Here is a 9,381-nt window from a genome sequence, read left to right as displayed (position 1 = left end):
ATTTTTCTCTTTCTTTCTGAGATGCCTTGTCACCTTGGTTGTTCTTGGTCTTTAATGGACTATTTCTCCGCCTGAGCATTAATGGAAATGTTTTCTCCTTTTTTTTTCAGAAAGCGGATTTATTATGTAAAAGTCTCTCTTTAGCCTGTTGCAAAGAAGACGCTTTTCTTTTGGTTTCCAGTAGGTGGCGTGTAAGTCTCTTGGGTCCTTGCTTTATATAAAGTTTTAAAAAATGCCTTTTAATTTTTGATAGATATTTAATCACGCTCGCTACCCTAAGTTTCAGTCTCTGTCAGTGTTAGCAACAGTTTTGGTAGTGTTTGCTCAGATTTTCCTGGGGCTCCATGGTGATCGGTCTCGAAGGGTATGAGGGGAGAGGCCCTCTGGGTTGGGGCTTAGGGGCTGTGGCTCAGTCTCGGTTTTGCAACCGCGGTCGGTAAAAATTAACTGTTGTTTCTCTGCATGCCGCTTCTCTGCTTTTTATCCTGATGTCTGGGGCCTGCAGCTGGCCCGCCATGGTGAGCTCACAGCTTTCCCAGGCAGGGCTGTTCGGGCAACTCGCGGCAGGAACTTGCTGCTCCTTCTCCCCTCCCATTCCTCCTGCAGGAAACTCTGGCAGCTGCCAGAGGCAGCTTCTTTATTTGTCCCAGTCTACCGCCCGACACCTGGGTTGTGACCTGTGGTAGCTCTTATGTGCAGATCCCACGCTCAGACGTGTTGGCGTGCAGTGTGGTGTTTTTTGTTGAGTTTTAGATGTTCAGCTTATTGTTGTTTCAAGGGCAGAGATCTGGGGACGTCTCTCACTCCACCATGTTTTCAGCTTTGATCTCCTTGACTCCATTTTAAATGAGGTTTGTTTATTAATTTTCATACTTTCTACATTATTAGTTTTGGAGAAGACTTAACTGATTTTGGTTATGGAAATGTTACATATTTTGTTGTCTCAAATCCATCTCCAAAGTCAGATTATTAGAATCGGTTGTGTGTTTTCCCTGTCATCTCAAAGATTCTCAACCAGACAGTGTGGAAACTGGTTTGTTCCTCTTAACTAATTTGTACTTCCTGATCACATTTGAATTTTCCTAGGCTTTTAAAACTAATTGTAGTGAGATTTATTTTTGCTGCTGCTTATTTTAAACTCCTCATCTGTGATCAAAGAAAACTATATCTCAGTTTTTCTTTTCGCTTCCAATTAAACATTAAAGAATCATATTCTGTTCATTATTTTCATTCCCAGTATGAAAGTAATTACTTTTTCTGTATGTTCTGTATCAGTCCTCTCTTACTCCTCTTTTTCTCACTTCCTTTATTTTCTGCAGTCTCCTTCTTTGACACCCTTAACCTTTGCTTGTCTTTAAAAATAGGAACTGTATGTGATTGCTGCTTCTTGTGTTTGGGAAAAAAGCTATCTGCAAATATCTAAAGCTCTTGAATAAAATAAATGTATCTAATTCGAGCAAAGAAAATATATTTGGCCAGTTTCAGCTTTTTCTTTATTATTTTTTCCTGATTACTAAAACAATTATGCTTATTTTAATGAAATTATAATGATAAAGAAGTATACAAAGTAAAAAGACAAAGTCATCTCAATGGGTAATCATTTTTAATGGTTTGTATCTTTCTAGACCTTTTTCTGTTCATGGATATGCTTCTGTGTTGGCCTATACAGATTTAGCTCATTTTCTTTAACTGCTGTGTAGTCTTTTTTTTTAATCAAATTTATTGGAGTGACATTGGTTAATAAAATTATATAGGTTTCAAGTGTACAATTCAATGATATGTCATATGTACACTGTGTGTTCACTACTCAAAGTGAAATCTTCCGTCACCATATATTTGATCCCCTTTACCCATATCTATTTCTCCCCACCCCCCTTTCTTCTGGTAACCATTAAACTGTTGCCCTTGTCCATGAGTCTCTGTCTTGTTCGTTTGTTGCTTTTAGTTTTATATTCTACATATGAGTGAAATCATATGGTTCTCAACCTTATCTGTCTGACTTATTCCACTTAGCATGGTAATCTCAAGATCCATCCATATTTTATAATATGAATGCATCATAATTTATTTATTTCCTTATTAATAGATGTTTAGAGAATCTCCACATTCTATTTTAAGTATGCTTATCCTTTAGCCTTGTGCATCTGTGTAAGTATTTTTGTAGGTTAGATTCTTTTAAGTAAAATTGCTGGGTTAAGGGTTATGTACATGTCATATCTTGATAGGTATTGCAAAATTGCCCTTCAAAAATGGCCATAATGATTTACACTTCATTGACAGTATGGTAAAATATTTTTCTGCACCCTTGACCATATTGAATAGATATTTTGTTGTTTTAAATTGCTGCCAACATGATAAACAAAAAACATGATTTAATCATTTTAGTTTATATCTAATTCGTATTCCCCAAATATGTATCTTTAGCTCGTTTAAAGATTTAAATATCTTTTCATTTAACAACTGAGTTTTATATTAAATAAAAAGGTTTGTAAGCATATAGTATAAGCCTTCAGCAAGAAAAAGATGTATACATTAGAAGAAAGTATGTAATCTTTTTTCATTCTTTTATTGCAAATGCTTGGACTAAAGTAACAATGTATGAATTGATCATCTTTCCAGTTGCATATAAAGAAGTCTTAGCTGGTAGACTTCAGCATGTATTAGCCCAAGTGTCTCTTTCTTAGGCTGCTCTCTCACCTGTTGTCTACGTAAACAGGCCACTGCTCAAGTCTACCAGTGGAGGGACTTAGCTTTGTGGACACTCATGTCATTCCTGATAGTGGGCTAATTATTTTTTACTTCATAAATCTTTTTTCACCTGTAGTTTAGATGACTGATTTAGTTCACTACTCTTTAACATCAACTTGCCATGAGAACTGTTTATTTATTTTGTGTTTATATGCCAGAGTCCCTGTAGGTATATGCACAAAATTGACCAGAATTACAAAATAAAATCATAGCGCTAAATGGTAGCACAAGTGTAATTTGCCACATTATTTCAGTAGGTCAACACCGAAATGATAAGTTATCAGTCACAAGGATATGCTATCTTCAGTGCAACTTCAAAAACTGGGAAGATTTTTTGTCCAGTGATTATGGTACAACATTGCCTTCATATGAGAGATTTATTTGCTGATCTTTATTAAGACCTGTATTCATTCTATATTGTTATATTTTTAAGGCTGCCAATTATATTTTTTTCACAAGTACAGATATAGATTTAATTCTGACTTTTACTGTTCATCAGAAGGTGTAATTTAAAATAAATTTATTGGTATAGTAAAATAGACTGGAGTTAAAAGTGTTTTTTTTTTTAGTTTTATGAGATATAATTGACATATAGCACTGTATAAGTTTAAGGTATTCAGTATAATGACTTGACTTACATATATTGTGAAATGATTACCACACTTAGTTAACATCTATCACCCCATATATATACACACACACACACATACAAAAAATATATATATACAAAAAACATATATAATGTTTTCCTTGTGATAAAAACTTTAAGGATTTACTGTCTTAGCAACTTTCAAATATAACACACAGCAGTGTTAACTATAGTCATCATGTTGTAAATTATATCCCCAGTAGTTATTTATCTTATAGGTGGAAGTTTGTACCTTTTGAACATCTTCATCCAATTCCTCCATCTTCCCCAACCCCCTTCCTCTGATAACCACAACTCTGATCTTTTTTTCTATGAGTTTTATTTTAAAAAATGCATATACAATTTTTGTCTTTCTGTCTATTTCATTTAGCATAACACCCTCACAATTCATCCACTGTTGTCACAAATGGCAGGATTTACTTCCTTTTTATGACTGAATAGTATTCTGTCATGTATGTATAAATATATAAATATATATTATTTTTATATATTTTTCCATTTATCTGTTGATGGACACTTAGGTTGTTTCTGTGTCTTGGCTATTGTAACTAATGCCGCAGTGAACATGGTAGTGCAGATATCTCTTCGACACAGTTATTTCATTTTCTTTGGTTATATACCCAGAAGTGAAATTGCTAGATCATATGGTAGTTCTATTTTTATCTTTTTGAGAAACCTCCATGCTATTTCCAGAGTTGCTGTACCAGTTTACATTTCCACCAGCAGTGCACAAGGGTTCCTTTTCTTTCACATCTTCACCAGCACATTTATTATCTCGTCTTTTTGATGATGGGTTACAGTCTTTTAACTTCAATATCTGTTGACAGGTAGTTCTAACCTATAAGGTCATCATATATGTTTATATATGTTAAAACTTTTTTCCATTAGATTTTCCATTTAAATCTTAGACATATTTGTCAAAAAAGATGAGGTAATCAAACTTATATTTGCACGTATTGATAAGAAAATACTTTTAATTTGTAGATCCTTTGAAGACATGGCTTGTTTCTTCCCACATCCACCAATTTAATACTTGTATAGAGTAAAAAGTAAATGCCGACTGAATCAGCTTTATTATAAAAGCATAAATATTAGCTATTGAAATTTGTCAGCATCCAGGAGCCTTCAAAATGGTTGTCATGTAGAGTATCCTCTCACTACCCCCTACAGAAAAACGGCCAAAGGATTAGTATGCAAGAGAAGAAAAGTGAGTGGTTAAGAAACATATGTAAAGATCATTAACCTCATTAATCTAAGAAACACATAAAGAATTGATTTTTTTTACCTGCCATATTGCTAAACGTTAAAAAGAATACTTGGGAGTACAAGTATCTGTTTGAGTCCTTGCTTTCAATTATTTTAGATATATACCTGGAAGTAGAATTGCTGGATCATATTGTAATTGTATGTTTAATTTTTTGAGCAACTGCCTTACTTTTTCACAGTGAGTGCAACATTTTACATTTCCACCAACAATGCACAAAGGTTCCAGTTTCTCCACATCCTCACCAACATTTGATATTTTCTACTTTTTAAAAATTATAGTTATCCTCATAGGTGTGAGGTGGTATCACCTTGTGTTTTGATTTACATTTCCTTAATGGCTGGTGATGTTGAACATCTTTCCATGTATTTGTTGGCCCTTTATGTATCTTTTTTGCCCATTTTTCTTTTTCTTTTCATTTTTTTCTTTTTTACACTTTTCCAACAAGTATTTATTATTAGTTTAGCCATGATTCAGGATCCCAGGGCTGGATGTACCCAGGTCCCCCTTCAACTCCTTGGAGGAAAGATGGAGGACAGAGGAGAGGTGGATGGAGCCAGTTCAGATTTTCCCAGGAAATGTTCCTTCTGCCCAGTGGTTGTCCTATGCTGACATCCAGGATATGGGGCAGAGGGACTTATACACATTCACATATGGAGATATCACCCTTTTACCAGTTATTGCCTTCTCACAGTGGTGGAAGTCTAGGTAGTTCTGCCAGTAGTTGCTGGTCTGGTTCTGGTTGGGGAAGCAGCTGTCAAAAGGGGCAGTCTGGTAGTTCTTCATTTTGATTTCGATGTCTTCTGCCATTTTGCTGACTCCTAAAGATGCCCCTGAAGCAGCTCACAGCTCAGTGTGACCCTCAGCCATCCTTTGCACATTTTTCTTTATATATAGATTTTTAAATTTTACATTAGTTTCAGGTATACAGTACAATGGTTAGACATTTATATAGTTTACGAAGAGATCCCCCTGATTACTCTAGCACCCATCTGGCTCTACACATACTTTGCCAATTTTTCAACTGTATTTTTTTGTCATTGAGTTATATGATTCGTTTCTATATTCTGTATATCATTCCCTTATTAGATAAATGCCTTGCAAATAATTTTCCCATTCTTTGCTTTGTCTTTTCACTCTCTTGATTGTGTCCTTTGATGTACAAAAGTTTTCATTTTGAAAAAATCCAATTTATCTATTTTTGTTGTTACTTGTATTTTTGGTATTATATCCAAGAAATCATTGCCAAATCCAATGTCATGAAACTTTTACCTTTGTTTTCGCTCTTAAATCTAGGTCTTTAATTCATTTTGAGTTAATATTTGTATATGGTGTAAGATAAGGGTCCAGATTCATTCTTTTGCATATAGGTATCCAATTTTCCTAGCACCTTCGTTGAGGAGGCTGTCCTTTCCCCATTGACTGGTCTTGGCACCCTTGTCAATGATCATTTGACCTTATATGCAGGAGTTTATTTCTGGGTTGTTTATTCTATTGGTCTGTCTGTCTTTATGCCAGTACTACACCGTTTTGATTAATGTAGCTGCATAATATGTTTTGAAATCAGGAAGTATGAGACTTCTAACTTTTTTCTTTTTCTTGATAGTTTTGGCTTTTTGATGTCCCTTGAGATTCCGTATGAATTTTACGATGGATTTTTCTATTTCTGCAAAAATACCCTTTAGGTTTTTATAGGGATTGCATTGAATCTGTAGATTGTTTTGGGTACTATTTTTATCTTAACAATGTTAAATCTTTTAATTCATGAATGTGAGATATCTTTCCATTTATTTGTGTCTTCTTTAATTTCTTTTAGTAGTGTGTTGTAGTTTTCAGTCTTTCAGTCTTTCATCCCCTTGGTTATTTATTTCTAAGTATTTTATTCTTTTGATGCTATTGCAAATGGAATTGTTTTCTTAATTTTCTTTTCAGATTGTTTACTGTTAGTGTACAGAAGTACAGCTGGTTTTGCGTGTTGATTTTGTATCCTGCAACTTTGCTGAACTCTGCTAACTCTAACATTGTTTTGTGTGTGTGGAGTCTTTAGAGTTTTCTGCATATAAGATCATGTCCCATGTGAACAGAGATCATTTTACTTCTTCCTTTCCAATTAGGATGCCTTTTATTTCTTTTTCGTGACTAATTGCTCTGGCTAGGACTTACAGTACTATATGGCATGGGTCACCATCCTTGTCTTATTCCCGATCTTAGAGGAAAAAAGCTTTCAGTCTTTTGCCATTAAGTACAGTGTTAGTTGTGGGCTTTTCATAAATGCCTTTTATCAGATTGAAGAAGTTCCCAACTATTTCTAGTTTTCTGAGTGTTTTTTTCCTGAAAGCATGTTGAACTCTGTCAAATGTTTTTTCTGCATTTGTTGAGATATTTGTGTTTTTTAGCCTTTATTCTGATAATGTGGTATATAACATTGACTGATTTTTGTATGCTGAACCAACCTCACATTCTGTGATAAATTCTACTTGGTCATGATGTATAGTCCTTTTTATATGTTGTTGGATTTGGGTTGTTAGTATTTTTCTGAGGATTTTTCTGTCTATATTCTTGGGAATATTGGTCCGTAGTTTTCTTGTGGTATCTTTATCTTATTTTGGTGTCCGGGTAACATCAGCTCATAGAATGAGTTGGAAGGTGTTCCCTCTTCTATTTTTGGAAGAGTATTTGAAGGATGTATGCTATTTCTTCTTTAAGTGTTTGATAGAATTTACTAATGAAGCTGTATGTAATTCTGTTCAAAACACTTTCTAATTTCCTTTTTTATTTCTTCTTTGACCCATGGGTTATTTAGTAGTTAGTTTCCCAATATTGCAGGTTATCCAGAGATATTTCTGGCTTTTTTAAATTTCTAATTTAATTCCATCGTGGTTAGAGAACATACTTTGTTTTACTTGCATCCTTTTGAATTTAGTGAGACTTATTCTGTGGTTCAGAATTTGGTCTGTCTTAGCTAATGTTCCATCTGCACTTGAGAAGAAAGTGTATTCTGCTGATGTTACTGGACAATTCTGTGAATTTCAGTCTAGTGAAAGTGGTTGATAGTGTTGATCAAAGCCACTCTATCCTCGCTGGCTTTCTGCACACTTGTTTTAGCAATTGTTGAGAGAAGGGTATTGAGATGCTTGACTATTCTTATTTTTTAATTTGTTTCTGTGGTGTATCACATTAATCAATTTGCATATGTTGAACCATTCCTGTGCCTCTGGGATGAAGCCCACTTCATCATGATGTATAATCTTTTTAATATGTTGTTGTAGTCGGTTCGCTAGATCTTATTTAGAATTTTTGCACCTGTGTTCATGAGCGATATTGGTCTGTAGTTTTCTTTTTTGTGTGTTATCTTTATCAGGTTTTGGTATCAGGGTAATATTGGCCTCATAAAATGAATTAGGATGTATTGCCTCCTCTTTGATTTTTTGGAAGAGTTTGAGGAGAGAAGGTATTAAATCTCCTTTGAATGTTTGGTAGAATTCACTGGTGAAGCCATCTGGTCCTGGACTTTTATTTTTGGTAGGTTTTTGATGATTGTTTCAATTTTTATACTGCTGATCAGTCTATTTAGATTTTCCAGTTCTTTTGTTGTTTTTTGTTTTGTTTTGTTTTGTTTTGTTTTGTTTTGTTTTAGGTGGCTACTGCTTTAATTCAGAACATATGTAAAACATTTCAGTACAAACTGAGTACATCTTTTTCCCCCCAGCTTGATTGAAGTATAATAGACAATTAGTTGCTCATATTTACATTGTACAATTCAATTAGTTTTTTCATTTATAGTTGGCATACAGTAATATATTTTCAGTTGTACAGCATAGTGATTAGAGATCAATATAACTCACAAAGTGGTTATCCCACTAAATCAAGTACCTCTCTTCCCCCTTACATGTTTTTTACATCATTGACTATTTTTCTTATTCTACACTTTATATCTCCATGACTATTTTGTATCTATCCATTTATACTTCTTAATCTCTTTGCCCTTTTTAACATCCCCCCCAGCACCCTTCCCATATAGTAGCCCTCAAAATATCCTCTGTATCTATGAGTTTGTTTCTGTTTTTGTTGTTGTGGTTGTTTATTTTATTCTTTAGATTCCTCGTATATGTGAAATCATGCGATATTTGTCTTTCTCTACCCAGTCCATTTCATTCAGTGCAATACCCTCTAGGTCCACCAAGGCAATATCTTTTTCCATCCCCTTCCTTTTAGTCTGTGTGTGTCTTTTAATATGAAGTGAGTCTCTTGTAGGCAGCATATGTAGGGGTCTTTGTTTTCTTATCCATTCAGCCACTCTATCTTTTGGTTGGAGCACTTAATTCTTCTTCCATTTGAGATACTTGTTGATAGGAATGTAGTTATTACCATTCCTTATTCCTGTTTTCAGTACATGTTTTTTTCTTCTTAAAGAAATCCCTCAAACATTTCCTGTAATACTGGCTTGGTAATGATAAATTCCTTTAGCTTATTTTTGTCTGGGAAACTCTTTATCTGTCCTTCAACTCTAAATGATAGCTTTGCTGGATAAAGTATTCTTGGTTGTAGATCCTGGGTCTTTACTCTGTCGAATATTTTGTGCCAAGCCCTTCTGTCCTGCATAGTTCCTTTTGAGATATCAGCTGCCAGTCTTATGGGTGTTCCCTTATAAGTGACTATCAGTGTTTCTCTTGCTGCTTTTAATATTCTTTCTTTGTATTTAAACTTTGGCATTTTTATT

General features: G+C 34.3%; 1 protein-coding gene and 1 pseudogene across 3 annotated transcripts in view; one reads left to right on the top strand and one right to left on the bottom strand.

The window, feature by feature from the left end:
• Nucleotides 1–9,381, top strand: part of ATP7A (ATPase copper transporting alpha) — a 114,756-nt gene that overhangs the window by 25,334 nt on the left and 80,041 nt on the right. The window lies entirely within an intron of this gene.
• LOC102888570 lies at nt 5,265–5,471 on the bottom strand (annotated as a pseudogene).

This window comes from Pteropus alecto, unplaced genomic scaffold, assembly GCF_000325575.1.
Source record: "Pteropus alecto unplaced genomic scaffold, ASM32557v1 scaffold374, whole genome shotgun sequence".
Taxonomy (NCBI): Eukaryota; Metazoa; Chordata; class Mammalia; order Chiroptera; family Pteropodidae; genus Pteropus; species Pteropus alecto.
Note: the sequence above shows the minus strand (reverse complement) of the source record. Positions and strands in the feature narration are given on the sequence as shown.